Source organism: Pteropus medius, unplaced genomic scaffold (genome assembly GCF_902729225.1).
Source record: "Pteropus medius unplaced genomic scaffold, Ma_sr-lr_union100, whole genome shotgun sequence".
NCBI classification, from domain to species: domain Eukaryota; kingdom Metazoa; phylum Chordata; class Mammalia; order Chiroptera; family Pteropodidae; genus Pteropus; species Pteropus medius.
The window spans coordinates 3,105,462-3,122,459 of NW_024348304.1; the positions used below are offsets into that span (position 1 = coordinate 3,105,462).

The window sequence follows — 16,998 nt, forward strand, 5'->3', positions numbered from 1 at the left end:
CTTGGATTGGTGACAGGCAACCGTCCCGAAGGTTCCTGCTCATGCAGGATGGGGTGGCCTCTCGTGTTCCTACAGAAGTTGCTTCAAAGCGCCAGCATAATTTAGGAATGTGAGCTGTCTTTTGTTCGTTGGCCCAAAACTATCAACTGGTCGACTCCTCTTGTCTCTTTCTCTCAGTCCCTGCCAAACGTAATTTAATTTCGGGCGTCGCAGAATTCTTCTCTAGTCAGCGCAATGCCATCATCCTCAAGTTTCACTGAAGGGCAGCTAAGAACAACTTATTTGCCCTTGCTTATTGATAGATCTCTGTGAAAGGTGGGACACATGTTCTTGTTGTAGTGTTAATGAAAGAAAAGACATTCAGTTGTGCATTCGTGTGGTTTTTTAGTAGATGTTTTGTTTGTTTGTTTTGCTTTGTCTTGTTGATATTGGTAAGGGCATTGAGTTTGGATCAAGATCCCGTTCAAAATCAGTTTATATTTAATAGCTTAGCATATTTTCATCTTAGTTCTTTCCTATTTTCAAAGGTAACTGTCCCTCTCCCTACACACTCAAAGCCATGTTGACGAGGCAGATTCTCCCTTCCCGAAACGTGCTGGAAAGTTCCTGGAGGCTTTCCTGGTGACTCAAGATCTCCGCACCCAAATTTCAGAAAACAAGAAGAAACTCGCGCAATCATCTGGCCTCCCCTTCGCTTCCACTGATGTGCCTTCGGGTTTGGTCACCTTTTCCCGTCTCATAAGTAAGAGACAATAATAAGAGGTCACAGTTAAGAGAGAGTTTATTTCCAAAATCCTCCATACAGACAGATCTTTTCCGTTAAAATCGTGTAAGTTTTTTTTTTTTTTTATCTTTTAGGTTTTCTAAGGATTGTCACCTCTAAATTCTTCCTAATACAAAAATCATTCATTAATACTAAACATTATTTTTAATGTAAGTTGTGCTCATTTTTTTCTTCTATCGTAAGGTATAGAATAACTACTTAAAATTTCCCTTGTAGATTTTATAAATTTGGAGGTAATATTGAGTCACCCTTCACCTGTTATTTTCCACATTGTACAATCTTAGGTTGCTTGACTCTTGTCCATAAATCCTAAATTGCCACCTATTTCTTCAGCTTTTCCTTCCACTTAATATTTAATAGACAATACAGATTCTTAGGTCTGTCTTTTTACTTGCTTTGGTGACAGTGAACAATTTACTCAACCCCTCTAAAACCATTTCCTTAGTTCATGAAATGTGGGTAGTAAAACTGATTTCATAAAATGTTATAAGAATTAAATGCAAAGTAATTGTATACAATGCACCGCTTTACACCACTGTGTCCTGCCTGCTGTTCTCAGTCCCCGGCTCCTGATCTGATGTAACTGCCCTTCACATTGCGGGCACCCTGCGAGGGAAGCCTGCAGGCAGCAGCATGAGCTCAATCCCATTGTTAGTGTCTGTTCTAAACTGCACAGCAAGCGAAAGGCAACTCCTTCCGAATGAACTTGCTGCTCCTGAGAGCGAAAGGGTAATGAGCTGTAAAACCAGATGGCTCGGTCCTCTCTCGCCATCATGGGGTTAACTCCCCACAGACTTGGGAGCAGCAAGGGTGTCGTCTCCTGCTGGCCCCATCCTCGGATCCCCAGTAGAACTAATTCTGTCTTAAAAGAAGTCTCCTTTTATTGAGAAAAACATTAAAACTTAAGATGAACAAGAAAACAGAAAAATTCTCAATTCCTTGTTGTAGAAAACTGATAGATACTGTTTAATTTTCTTCCCAGTAATTCCAAAGAGTCGATACTTTAATCTAGGAAGGTCTATGGAAGTTTTTGCTGTTGGATTGAAAGAAAATACAAATGCAGGTTATGCTTTCAATACCGTGCCCCGCAAAATCCCCCTGACAATGTTCTTCTTTTCCTCGACCTTCCGTCTATAATTTGATTTGACGAATTCGCCTTCAGTGCAGGCTCACGGCCTCTGTAAAAAGGCTACTGAGAGCATCAAGGAGAGACTCTTCTCATGAAAAAAAAAATAAAGCTTTTACTACAAATAAAATAAAATTGAAAATAATAGCCCTGAACATTTTCCTTTTCTATATAGGGACAATGACAGGGGCCATTTGTGATATTATTATGGGTCAATGTAGTTCTAAAGATGCCTTTTCTTCTCAGAACTTGGTGTGCCCGCATCTAATAAAGGCAAGGTGAGGAGAATAACAGAAAGCTCGTTTTGTCGTTTGGCCTATATTACAATTTTTGTTGTCCTTTGGCTCTTTTTCACATTTTAATACTGCGATAAATCAAACACAACTACAAATCTTGCAATACTGTCATTATAGATTGTTCTCAGAGATAACTTTTGCTTATGACATGAAATTTCAGAAGACTTCTTCAGAAACTTATGTGGGGGACCAGATGCTATCACTTTGAAGAAGTGTGTGCCTATGTCCCATCTGTAGATCTTGGCTTTCAGGTATAAGCGTCACCACTAGCTCCCACAGTCTCAGCATCTCTTCAGGGGACATCCCAGACAAATCACAGGTTCACACCGGAGGACCTAACCTGCAGTTTCATTTTTCTAAATAGAATATTTCAGAATAGTTATTAAACTTTGAAGAGAAGCCTTATTGCTAATGCTAATTTGGCTTTAAATCTGCTTCTGTTTCTTATCTTTTTTTATGTTTTTGCTTCATTACTAACATGGCATTCATCACGTGTAAAATTTTGTGCTATCTCTAGTCACTAAATCAAAGTGTTTAACTGTATATACTACAGTTGATCTTCCTTAATCGGAAAAAAAACTCATTTGCACACAAAAATTCATTTAGCTGTTTTGATGGAATTAATTCATCCCAAGATTTTTGTAAACCATCAATCAGTCAGTTCGTAATGAAGGAATACAGCACCATTTACATAAGATTAAATGTACGTAGGCAGTGTCTAGAGTCTGTCACAATACCAGAAAAAGCAAAAAAATAAAAATAAAAACTTTTCCTCCCACGTTCTAAGATCTCACTTGGGCTAGTAATTCAAACAACATATAGCAGATTAACAGGTGAAACTCAAATTTTAATACGTGTACATGGGGACTTCACATAAGCATGAAAATTCCAAAGACAATGAGGTAAAATTGAGTACATATGTGATTTTGGACAAGGAGGGCAGGGACCTGAGATTTCCAAGGAGAAAGGAGATTTACAAGTAGTTGAGGAAGAAGGGAACACACGTGGCAGGTAGATTTTCATGAGACAACCCAGAAACAATGGGACACAGAGGGAGATCCAACCAGCAGGCCCCTGCTTGGAGCCGTCTCACCTGCCGTACCTAATCCTAGTGAGCCTGGGGTGCGTAAGCTCAGGTCCCTTCCCGGAGCAGGTCTTCCCATCTAAATCTCTAAGGCAGCCACGGCGGAGGGTCAAACGTCCTTTCTGAGTCTTATTTCTCAATAACCAGCTTAAAACCAATATCCCGAAAGGCAGTTTTAGGATGGCAAAACTTTAGTCCCCTTCAGACTAAAGAGTTAGAACTATTCGCACTTAATCTGATCATCAGTGTGTACAAAAGTTATTAACGAATGAATAAGGGACAGTTATTTGATTCAAGTCAGTTAATTTAGAATGTCACTTGATAAATTTAGCAAGTCATGTGGGGGGAAAAGGAAAAATAAAAAGGCAACTAATATGTGTTTTGTGCCTGGACAGGTGTTTCACATACACCGACTCCGTTAATCTTCGCAACCTCCTAGTGAAGGCGTTTTATCGTCCGTTAGCAGAAAGGAAACGGAAGCTAAGAAGCGTGCGTCATTTGCCTAAGGGCGTAATGCTAGGAAATGGTAGATACTGGATTTGAGATTAAGTCTGGCCAAAATGTTCACACCTTCCCTGTGGCCTGCCATCCAGGCAGGAAGCAGTTCCACAGCCTTAGCTAATTCGTGGGGTTGCAGCCAGGGCACCGTAAAGTGATGCTGTAATGAGTCATGTTGATGCAGTTCCAGTCCGCGTACGGGTTGGCAGATGAGGCCTGCTTAGATGCAGGAAAAGATTAAATGAGCCCTGAACAAATAAATCACATTTTAAAATATCGAGCTGGATAATAAGTTAAGAAAAATCAAATTATGTTTCATCAGACTTTCTTTTTGAATTGGGAATAAATCCACTTGGTACATAAATAAGAGGTATCCTGTGAAAAAGTCTGCCCCCACCTTGAACCCATGGGCTCGGTCCCCGTCCTCCGCCCCCTGGTTGTAAACTGTTGTTTCACACGGACCTTTTTGTCATCTTTCTTTTGCAGAAGGTAATGTAAGGTACACGTTGTTCTGCAGCAAGCTTTGTTATCACATGGCAGGCTACCTGGGAGATCTCTCACTGTCAGTGCATGGAGCGCTTCCTCGTTCTTATTTATAGTAAGCGGTTCGTTGTCTAAGTAGACGACACTTCACCAGTCGGTCTCCTACCGATGGGCGTGTGTTTCAGCTTTCTCCTCGTTTCAATTTTTGTGTCTCCGCTGTGCTTTCGTTTTCTGTCCGGCAGTTTTCCCAGTGAGTGAGCGTGTGCCTCCTCGTCCCCGTGGTGCACAAGTGTGTCCCTGGGGGAACTGTCGCAGAGGGATTTCAGGATCGAAGAGTAAATGAACTTGCAGTTTTCTTACTTAGCAAGTAGATGGTTCTCCACAGGCACCGCGGCGGCCTGTCCTCCCACCGGTGGTGCATGCCCATTTTCTCAAAAAGTTTTTAAAAAACAAAATTTCGGACTTTTGCCATTCTGATAGACCAGAAAAGTGTCATTTCAATGTATTTCTTCTACTACGTGTGGAACTTGGTTATGGTTTGTATATGCGAAAACTACCGTAAATACGTACTAATCGTGCACGTCACTGCTTCACGGAACTCCGTAACTGCTTGTGGTGCTTTTCCAGTTGATGTACTTGGACAGGGTCTGCTCGAAGTGACATCTTTACCTTCTTTACAAACTCAACCTTTTTCAAATTGTAGCGGATTCTAACTTTGAACCATATCAAATAACAGTGGTGATAGTGAATTTCTTGACTTATTCTTGACTAGTGAGATGTCTCATATTTCTTCATTGAGCATAAAGCTGACTTTTATACTGAGAAAAATATATTTTGTTCTATTTCTATAGTGTTTTATATTAAGAATTGTTATAATTTCTCAAATGGCTTTTCAGCATCCATGAAGCATATATGTTTTTCTCTTTAAATATATAATTGAAACAACTGCTGTATTAATAGCTTTCCCAATATTAAACCATTATTGAATACCTGGATAAAATATTTTTTAATGTGGTGTGGGCTTCTGGCTACTGATATTTACTTAAGATTTTTTGCATCAAAAATCATAAACGAGATCAGTCTGTTGGTGTATTATTTTCTTTTTCATGTGATCTTTGCCATGTTTCGGCGTCAGGTTACACAGGCAGTCCTCAGTTTTCACCATAGTGTGAATCTGTAAAAATGGCCATGCTTACTAAAACTATGATGGCCAGTCTCCTTCCCCCTTAGTGCAGAGTGATGCTAATCATCCTTAGAATCCGGGTGTCAGTTTGACAGCAGCATCCTTATTTATGTTAACAATTTCGTCAGACGATTTAACTTTAATCAATTCATGCCAACTTCTGAGACAATGAAACCAATCTTTACTGGGAATGAAAGGTTTTTGTTCAGTCTCCTCGGGATCACTGTATATAATTTAACCATAGCGGCCTCCTGTCCTTAGTATATTTTAAACTAAAAGATGTTAAAGGAACTTTAGCCTGGTTTTTATATTCATCAGACTTTTTCAATAGTGTTTGTACCATGACTTCATGCAAGCCTAGCTCTCATCCTGTATTTGCTTTGCTCTTGCCATTTTCAAATCTAATCGCATCAATTTTTGTGTCTTTTGTACACTTTAATCTTTGTTAGCCAATTTCCTCTTTTAATTATCCATTTTTGTAAAATGTCACATTACAGGAAAAGTACATATAGGCAGGATGACTAAGGACATCGCCTACACTTGCTCATCTTCTCCCATTAAGATTCTAGGGTGTCACTCTTGGCTCGAGTCCCACACTTAGAACACATTCGTCACTGCCCTGTGGGAAAGGGCTGGGACTGGCATTGGCATAACTGGGCTTCCTTTCTTCCAGGAAGTACCTATGAGCTTGGACAGAGGAGATACCTATATGGTATGTAGTGAGGCTAAATGGGGAAAGTATTTCAAAGCATGATGGCCAGTCTCCTTCCCCCTTAGGAAACTATCGAAGGCCCAGGCGCTGCTCCGGGAATTAACAGCGAAGCACTGCTCAGGGCACGCAGGGTCACTGCTCCGTCAGCAAGGCAGTGCCCCGAAGCCGCCCTCTCCCTTGAATCCCCACTGAGCTCTGCCTGAGCTCCACGTCCTCCTCCATCTTCTTTATTAACACACCGACAGAGCGCCTGCCCTGCTGTGGGTGTCACAAGCCTGCCTGGCCCGGGCCAGCAACAGATGGCGGTCAGGGCTGAGGGCTTCTCCAGTGCCAGCAGCAGCGCCGGCACCTTGTTCTCGCTCGGCCTGCAGAACCCAAACCTCTCATCTCTGTGTCCCTCATCTTCTCTTATCCTCTAGTCCCTTCGAACGTGAGTTCAGTGTCTTGAACATTAACTTTCTTTTAATCTTGGATTCGAATCAGACATTCATCTATCGGGGTCTCTTTGCCCCTCTCAGCTCACCCTGTGACCTTGTTGGTAGACAGTTCTCCAGGGATCTCTCCTGTTTCTGCCTGTCTTGTGACATCTTTTGTTCTAGACTATTTTCTCAAAGTTTTTGTGTAGCAAATAACCTTGGAAAAACAGGAACTCCTTTCACTGCAGAAGGCAGATTTCCTTGCTGTCCAAGATAATAAAGACAATGGCTCTCTTGTGGACGAAGGTGGGGCAAGTTCGCCAGCAGCCTCTTTATAAAATGGAGGGTTTTCCAGGTTAAGGGCTCCTTAGCTGTGTTCATGATTCAAGCTGACCTCCCTGGAACTTAAACAGAATGACACAAAGACATGAAGACAATTGGCACACAATCGTCCCAGCTCCCTAAGCAAATATTTCCTGCTATTTCTGGCCATCCTTTTTCTAGAATCTGTAGATTACTGGAACTCTGCCTGTGTCCAGGCCGGGTTCCTCACACTCCCATGAACTTTGGGAGCTTCTGATATCCTCGAAGCACATTTCCTTTAGCTCACGTTGGTGTCTGTTTCCTTCAGTGAAAGAATTCTGACATAATCAGCCGGTCTAGGGCTGTCACCTCTCAAGTCGTCATGTGTTCTCTGAGTTATGTGGTTCCCTTCTTTACAGTTTAAGGATTATAAACAAATCACTATTAGACACATACAAACAAGACAATAAAACACCCTGAATTTCGAGATTTTGTAGATCTTCTCTCTGGCTACAAACCTATTCCAAAGTCATTCATTAATTTAACTAATATTTACTAAACAGCTCTTTCATATCAAGAGCTGCTGGGAATATGGCAATGAACAAAAGGGAAAATGTTTCTTCTCTCATATGTTAGTTTCACATTCTTATTTTATTCATAGCATATTTCTACTCTTTCTTCAAAAAGAGACTATTAAAATACAGATGGGCAGAAACCTTGCTTTTCTTGTTTATCAGTTTCTATGATGGTGACTAGTAGATATTAAGTATTCAGTAAGTATTTACTGACTCAATAAATGAATATTACTTTTAGTGGGAAGTTGCTGCCACTGAACATCTGCATTATTGGTCACAAACAATTGTGCCAGACAGATTAAAAGCAATGGAACCCAAGGGGATGAGGAAGTAAATTCCCTTTGTATGTAAATGAGGCCAATCTAATGGTTTTCAGTTGGTATTAATGCAACAAATAAATTCTCAATATTCAATGGACACTAAAAGTCATGCTTACAATTAAATAGAAAAAGTAATAAATGTGAGGAATACAATTAAAAAATAAGTGTAGGAATAGAATTTAATTCATAGTTTAATGAAAGTATTTTTTTACACAAATCAAATGAGATATAATCTCTAATTTTAAAATAAGGCAAAATCATAGTCTTTATGGACTGATTTTTGTTGTCTCAACTTGCTTTCTCTTATAGAGTCTCCATTTTTGTTTTAAGATTACATTGTCTTTTACATCATTCTAGACTTGTTTTATATCACCAGTTTTATTTCATTTATAATAGGTTATTTTTGCCACAGGTCCAACTATTTCCGCTTTAGCGTCTATTAAAATTTACATCAAATGAGTTATTACCAGGTCTCAGATCAAATACTTATTGTTATTGCACCAAATGAACTTATGGTGGCTTCCCAGAAAAAGGGTTGATGAGGCAGGGAAGTGATGTGTCTGTGACATGGAATGGGGCTAACAGCACTTATTCTTTTCACATTCCTAAAAACTGCTAATTTTCCATGCTTGCTGCGTGATCAAAGGACACATGGATATGTCTTCTTGACTTTAGTGACAGCTACTAAGTTCTTAAAAGAATCAACTGAATTCAACTTAATTGTCTCTAATACAAAGAGGTCAGGTCAGGTTATCAGTTAAAAGCAATCAAGCAGTCAACTACATATGTTCAAACTAATGAATAATTTGCCTGTTTTTGGTATATTCAATACAAACTGAGTGAATAGAACAGATGGGAAATCAGTGACAAGAAAATAGATACCATTTTGTACTGAGTTTGATCGCTCTTTGAGTTTTGCTACGCCAAGAGTATGTTTTAACAAGTGGCCTAAAATAGCAGAATTTGAATGTTTCTCACTACACAGCTGTTTCTGAATGAAAAGAAAGTGCAGTAAAAAGAATAGTCGTTGAATACTCACTATGCACAATTCAAAAGATACAAACACAACTAAGACTCGATTCCTGTCCAAGAGATTACAGCGAGAGAAAAGGAGACAATCTGTTTAGCATAATGCAGAAAAAGAACCATGAAATGCAATATGAAATACAACAGTAATTAGAAGGAAGAGCTCTCTGGTTTGGAGGTGGGGACAGAGATCAGTGTGAGTAGAGAAGTATAGCTGTGAAGGAGCTCGGAGTGTTGTAGCGGTAGCAAGTACGTCTGTGGGACATGGGAGCAGAGGGTTTGGCGCATGTCCAGTGGGCTGGAGCGGTAGAGGATGCGGGAGAAGTAGCAGCTGGAAAGCCAGATGAGAGGCAGTCTGTGGAGCGCTCTTTATGCCGTGCATTAACTGTGCCATTCTGTAAGAAGCGAGGGGCACTGCAGGTGTCGAGGTTTGGAGTATCCCATGAGCAGAGTGATGTGCCACAGGGACAGACTAAAGGCCAGCTGAAGAGTCTGTGCTGCGATCAGAGCCGTGTTTCCAGGGAATTTATCTGCCATCAGTTTGTGGTTGGAGGAGGCACAGCACAGAGGAGAGGAGCGCTGGTTAAGAGGGGGTTTCTAGAATACTACACACTTACCAGAATGGCCAAAATAAAAAACGACGACACCAAATGCTGGCAAGGATGCGAAGAAATCAGAGCACTCATACATTGTCGATGAAAATGTAAAACGATAGTCGCCCCAGAAAAGTTTGGCTGTTTCCTGTAAAACTAGACATACAGTTACCATGCGATCCAACAATTGCACTCCTGGGCATTTCTCCAGCAGAAATGACATCTACGTTCACATAAACACCTACACGCAGACATCGATGGCAACTTTATTCATAACAGCTCGAAACCGGAAACAGTCTGCGTTCCATCCGTGGGTGCACACATAAACTGCGGTGTATACAAACCACGGGATACTTCTCAGCAATAAAGAAGAAAACGACTTCCGATACACACAACTTGGAACAATCTGAAGGGAGTTCTGCTGAGTGAAAGAACCAATCCAAAAAGGACACATGCCCTATGATTTTATTTACGTAACAATCTTGAAGTAAAATAATGGAAATGGGGACGAGACTAGTGATCGTCAGGAGCTGGGAATGGAGAGGCTCGGGGGGAAGCAGGTGGGCGCGGTTGTGGGCTCATAGAGGGGCAGCCTGAGGGCTGCTTGTGGTCAGGGAACTGCCTGAGTTTGGGCTTTTGTATATACAGGAACCCAAACATGCACTAAAAATGAATGAAACTTAATATATATTTGCACGCGCGCGCACAAATGAGTACAAGTCAAACTGGAGAGACCTGAGTAAGGTTGGCGGGGAGTACAGCGTCCCGCCTGGGAGTTGTTCTGCAGTTTCACACCACGTTGCCGTGGGGGTACGCTGGAGACATGGTACATAGGGTCCCTCTGTATTATTTCTTAGAACCCATTGTGAGTTCACAACCATCTCAATAAAAATTTCAATGAAAAAGACTGGCAATATCAAGTGTGAGTGAAAGTGTAGAGAAACTGGAAATCTCATCCATTTTTGATGAGAGTACAAAATGGTACAGTCACCTTTTAAAGTGTTTCTTTAGTTGCTTATACACGTAAACATAAATTTACCTCACAATCCAGCAATTCCACTCCCAGGTGTTTACCTTGGACAGATGAACGCATATGCGGACGCAAATACCTAAACACAAATGCTCATAAAAGCATCCATACTAGCCAACGACTGGAAACAACTCAAATGTTTATGAACTTGAGAATGGATGAACATATTGGGTGCAGCAGTATCGTGGAACACCGAATACCACTCAGCATTAAAAGCCATGCTAGTCATACATGCTACAATGTGGATAGATCTCAAAACCGGCATGCTAAGTGAAATTGGCCACGTACAGTAGTGCCTATATGATTTTATTTATATAACATTTCCAAGTAGGCAAAACAATTAAGAAACCAGACCAGTGGTTTCCAGAGGCTGGAGTGACAGGAGGGAATTGATTTTAAAGGGGCATGCACGAAAAGCTTTATGAGCTGATGGAAATAGTCTACATCTCAATTGTAGTGGTGTTTATGTTGTATATACTTGTCAAAACTCATCAAACTTCCTTTTTAAATGTGAATTTTAAGTTAGATCTCACTTAAAAAATAAATTCAGCAAGACTTCTGAATAAATGATTAATATACTGAGATAAAGTATTTTTCTATATAGCAGCACATAGAAAATGAAATAAAAATACCATTTACAACAGCATCAAAAGAAATAAATTACCTAGGAATATATCTAATAAATGCACACACTTCTACACAGAAAACTATGCAACATTACTGAAAATAAAGATCTAAGTAGATGAAAGATATAACAAATTCATTGATTGGAAGACTAAATGTATAAACAAATCAGTTCACCCAACTCTAATGTGATCTGTAGATTCAGTGCAATTTTAATAAAAAATCTTGGCAAGTTTCTTTTTCTTTAGTGAAATTGAGAAGCCAGTTTTCTCAGTTCTGTGGAAAGACAGAATGCTAGGAACCAAGGCAATCTTGAAGGAAAAGGTAGGAGGACACCAGCAGATAGTAAAACTTCTTATAAAACCACAGTAATTAAATGGGTCTGATATTGGCTCAAGAATAGAAAAAAAGACCCACCTATATAAGGATACCTGGTTTATGACAAAGGCGATACTAAAATGCATTGAAAAATAGATGCTATTATTAAACAATAAAGCTATTAGAAGAAAACAACTAGACTACAGTCATGACCTTGGGACAGGCAAATATAAAGAAGTGTATGTATATGGGCACAAAAATATGTACAAAAAGTTATTGCCTGCAGTATTCTTAAGATCCAAAAACTGCAGACAATCTTGATGCCCACTAGGAGTAAAATGAATTTTTAAAAGGATGGCATATTCACACAACAGAATACAACAGTTTTAAAAAGATAAACAATACTATATAGCAGTGAAAAAGGGTTATACAAAGTGAGTGAATTTCACAAACATGTTAAGGGAAAGAAACCAGCACAAAAGGGCCATAGTTTGATTCCATTTATATAAAGTTTTTAAAAAATAGTACTAATGTATAGTGGTCAGATCCAAAGAGGAGTTTTCTCTCTTGGGGGATGATGTCTGAGGGGCTCAGAGGTTCTGAGTGCGGCTGTGCCTGCATCTTCAACAGGGTGATGCTTAAACAGCTATGTTCGATGTGGAAAAATGTATAGGGCAGTAACAGGATTTGTGTATTTTCCTATGTATGTTATAGTTCACCATAACTTTATAAACAAAATGGGAGTACCGGACACATTAAAAATATAGCATCATTTCTTTTGGGACATACTATTATATCAATTTTCACTCACATAGACCTAGAATAAGTAACAGCTAAAAATCCATAGGGGACGTCTTCTAAATGTTAGAAATATGTTAAGAATATGGTTCTCAGAATTTAGCTAAATTTTGTCAATGTATTGATGATAGTGTTTTATTTAAGAATATAAATCTAAACATGCAGTAAATTTCAAATGACTCATTTTAATATTGGATAATTTTAATTTTACTATTATAGCGAGAGACAAGCAGAGGCCTTTCTCTTGAAAATAAGATGAGTGCATGTATTCACATGATGACTGAGATTTTCCCAGGAACTCGAGAATCAGCTTTCAGTGTGCTGCTCTTAGCTGGACTCCTTCCAGCTGCTGTGGTCAGGAGGGAAAACGAATCACTCCCGGGTTCTCAGGGTATGCCCGTGGACCACCACCTAGAAAACTCCGTTTACTTAGTCAACCAGTCTGCTTTGGAATTCTCCTATGGACATCACCCATTTGTGTTTAAACATTAAAATTTTTTAGAATAAGATTTCTGTTACTCCAGCAAATTTATAGAGTAGATAAGGTAGTTACTGCAGAACCATGTAATTATCATAAAATTTACCTAACAAAATTCCTCGGTAGCCTTTTTATAAGCCTCTCTTTGGACTAAACTGCCAGGGCGCGCACACGCGCACACACACACACACACAAACACACACGCACACGCGCGCACTCGGGTGGGGGAAGTGGGTCATGAAGAAGTGACTCAAGTTTACCGAGGGAAGAATAGATGGAAATTTATTTAGAAAATGAATGCCCATGTTTGCAATAAAACCCCAAAACATCAAACGTAGGATGGCCGTAATATTCTGATGACCAAGGAGCATGCATGCACACAATTTGCTGGATTACTGCAGTTTCAGAGTCCTGAAACCTGACATGGTGAGATCTAGTACGTCACCCACTCCAAAAACGCATGTACATCGTGTCCTTATAGAAGCTTTAGGAAGATTTATAGGCTAGATCTTTTTGTTTTTCTACCTTCCTTTGGAAAATATTTAGATCTCAGTTTTTCCTAGTAAAATGTTTCCAAATTCATTTGCTCAGTATTTATTTGAAATAATAACTAACTCAAAACAACTATCAGTTGTTTGATTGTAAGCACATCATACATATTTTATTGGCTCAAGAATAAAGTTAAAACAAGATATCCTCTGTAAAGCAAATATATTTATTATGCACTTTCATATACATAGGGATTTTTGCTTAATATAATACAAGGAATAAAATAAACTTTTACAATGTGAAGTTCAATGTACATTTTAGGCTATTTACATACCCCAAACAAATGGAAAAATAAAAAGAAAGCATTTGTTTGCAACTACATTTGCTGAGACGTGTAAATGGAGGACATTAAGCCAAACAAACACTTGCATAGCTAGACAATATTGAGAAAAGTACTCCTGTTTTTTAAGTATTGAACTGTTTTTGATGACGATTCCAGTAGGGGTGGGAGTGAGGGTGAGGGTGAGGGTGAGGGGCAAACACATAGCCGTACTTTGCAGGACGCACCGAGTTCTGGCCAGTTTTTCTTCCAGAACCTTTCCTACCAGCACTCAGATTTTTATGTTTCATTACTATATGTTTTATCACTTCCCTTATTATCAGCTCATCCTTTAGGGATGGACACAGGTGGATTCTAAGTGTCGTAAGCACATGGCCTCACAGGTGTAGTGCGTCAGGTGATTTATAAAATTTAAATTTTCATTCTTAAAATAGCTATTTAGGAGTTTTCTATTTGGGGGATGATTTTTACTGTCCTTAATGGAGCAAAAGCCACTTTCAGTCATATTAAATCCCCCACAGAAAGAAACTGGCAAAGCAGGCATCCCAGCACCTTGTCGCCCCTAGCCCAACTAAAAGGCATTTTTGTCCTATTCCGAAACATAATGTAATATAAAAACATCCAGAGGAGTACTTACTTTTGAAAATCGTATTTTTTTCAAACAGGTTCTCTTCCTACCGACTGTTTCAAGTGGCTATGAAAACATTTAGCTCTTTGAAAAACATAAATCCCTTATGTAATGAGTCATATCTTTGCCCTTTGGCCACAAGGTGCATTTTTGTAAAAAAAAAACAATAAAATTAAATAAATACAATTCCAATAATTCAAGGTTAATAGAAAAACTGGCAGCTTTTAGGCTTCTCTTTCTAAAAAAAAAAAAATACACCTAATAAGAAATTAGAGCTTCATCTTCTACAGTATTATAAATGTACTGTACTTGAGATATGTGTGACTGGTTCTAACAATAGCATGTGTTCATATTTATTAATAGAATCATAAACACTTTTAAGGCTGCTTTGCAAGAGTCCTATTAAGTGTATTTAATAAATGTCCCATAGGGACAAAAATTCAATACTTGAAACATTCACATTCGAGTTATCAATATTGCCATGTCACCTTATTATCAATTGAACTTATCTCCTATTCCTGATAATGACTTATTGATGACATAAACAAAATGAGTTTTGCTGACTTTAAAAAACAAAAGCAAAAATAAAAGCTTTACACATAGATTCAAAAGAAACACTTATCACGTTTCTGTGAACAATGCATCACATGGGTCCTTCATATATGACGATGACATTACTGACCTCTGTTACTAAGACATTTTCTAAGATTCTTTTCCAGTGGTAGCAGTGGTTTTGTGCTGAATCTCCAAAGTCTCTTTCCTCATTCCTCTTCCTTATCAATAATACATGGAAAGGATAAAATTTCTGGGTTTTGTAAGATTCTTGGGTCTTATGCAAAGATTAAAGCACAACCTTGGCTTTTAAATACATTGTAACCTTTCCAGACATACACACACACCCCTAAACTGGCCTCAGTGGGTTAGAGACCACTGGGAGGCCAAGGCCGTGGGTCACACGCTCATCTGAGACAGTCAACTGTTTTCCGTGGTCACAGACTTCACCTTTAACCCTGGCATCCAGTCATCCTGCAAGCAATTGTCCAAAGAGGAAAACAAGAAAGAGTATATGGACAAAAATTGCTGTTTATCCAATACCAGTGAAAAGCACACGTGTGCTATGACTGACAGGTTAGTGGCGTCATCTGAGGACAGCACATATTAACATTCAGCAAGAGTATGCGTCCAACTAGCCACTAAAACTGACCCAGTTGATTCTGAGTGGGGGCCATATTCATCGTGCAGTGATTATTAACAAGACAAACTGTGAGAAAGAAGCTGGCACTGAACTGACACTGGTAAGTCATATTTTATTTAACTGGACGGAAGAGATAAGGGTTGTCAGTGAACTGTTCAGGGATCAAAAATCTACCCTCAGGTAGACAGGTGTATCTCCCTCTGCACACACACGCCGCTGAGGCATGGCTTTGTCCCTGAGAATTTTCATGCCTCAGGAATGACAGTCTGTCTTCTCGGAGATGGAGTGACAAGTGAGTGGAAGGTGAAATTGCACCCAGTGAATGAAACAGAACTTTGTTCTGCCTGGAGTCTTTTTTTTTTGACAGCTTTAGTTAGAGATCAGGATTCTACTGGGAAATGCCAGGTTAAACTACTTAGAGCAGCTCCCCGAAATACTAGAAATATTATTTTTTAAATCTGCCATTAAATCATGTTTTCACCTCAATGTGGCCATTAAATAGGAACTCATTTTTAACCAGTGCTGAAGATGTAGTGAATATGAATAGTTGCGTGATTTACTTTTATTGAGCGACATTTTTAAAGATACAAGAAACAAGCCATACACTACAGCAATGCAAATGTGACCGAAACAGTAGGCTTACGTTTCCTTTGCCACAAAAAGAAAAAAATAAATACAAAGAACACTGCCTTTTTATATATATTTGATCATGGCACATGCACATTTATCAAATCTTAACTTAAATACTTTACTCAAAAATTTTTTCAGCTTTTATCAAGGAACTGCAGTATATATCTGCATTTAAAAAAAAAAGTGCTTATTCTTGTGTAGTGAATACAAAGCACACAAAATGAAAAAGTTTTAAGCACACAGGGTTACATTGAGAAGGCAGCCTTACTATTTAGGCACGTTACAGTAATTAAGGTAACTGTACTGCAGATATCACATTCTTCATTTTTTTCAGCAATCAACAGGCATTTTATGTTTTCATCCAGTAGCTGAAGAATCACTCCAATCACAAGTCTTCTGTTTCACAGAATAGGAAACTAATGCAAAAGTTAAAAAAAGTATTAATTTCTACATTATACTTATATTAGAATTTTAAGATCCTAAGAATACATATATTTACTATGTAAAGCTCAAAGTATACTCATCTATTAGAGATTCATTATTTAATCATTTTTAAAGATTCCATAAAATGTTCATCTTAATTTATGTATTCTGCTGTTAATATACAGATTTACACTTTGCCTTTACAAAAAATAACAGGAGTGTCAGAGGGTTGCACCATTAGAACTGAATATTTTAAAAATAAAATCACATCGGAGAGTGAATTAATTTATACAAACTATTTTTGAATGAGATTTGACCAGTTGTCCCTAGATTCACACTGAAGGGTGTTTATTATTAGAAGGTATAGAAATTTATTTATGACAGTGTTTCACCTAAAATATCCCAAAAATATATCTCCAAAGACAGACAAAGATTTGGGTTTGCTACAAGGAAAGAGTACAATTTTGTTAAGAGGATAAAAATAATTAAGCAAAACGGGATAAACATACTTGTAAAAGTTAGAGCAGATTCCTAATGAAGTCTTTGATATATCTCCAGTATAAGAAATGTGCTTCTAAAAAAGTATTCATAATATAAAATTATGTATTTATTTACCATTAACTTCACTTATATAATTAATAAAGCA

The 16,998-nt window shown here is 38.6% G+C and overlaps 1 protein-coding gene and 1 long non-coding RNA gene across 6 annotated transcripts in view; one reads left to right on the top strand and one right to left on the bottom strand.

Moving 5' to 3' along the window:
- LOC120616235 (uncharacterized) overlaps positions 1-16,998 on the top strand; it is a 240,076-nt gene that overhangs the window by 204,268 nt on the left and 18,810 nt on the right. Inside the window, exon 4 of one of the 3 annotated variants that reach the window (XR_005656538.1) lies at positions 528-859. The exons of the other annotated variants lie outside the window; for them this stretch is intronic. This is a non-coding gene — a long non-coding RNA (uncharacterized LOC120616235). Of the gene's footprint in view, positions 1-527; positions 860-16,998 lie in introns of those variants that run through there. 3 annotated transcript variants of the gene reach the window in all.
- ANKRD50 (ankyrin repeat domain 50) overlaps positions 13,349-16,998 on the bottom strand; it is a 32,022-nt gene continuing 28,372 nt past the window's right edge. For 2 of the 3 annotated variants that reach the window (XM_039879566.1, XM_039879565.1), the window contains exon 5: positions 15,628-16,345. The gene's annotated coding sequence lies outside the window, so the exon portion shown is untranslated. Of the gene's footprint in view, positions 16,346-16,998 lie in introns of all 3 variants that reach the window. The other variant, XM_039879567.1, reaches the window with a different exon arrangement.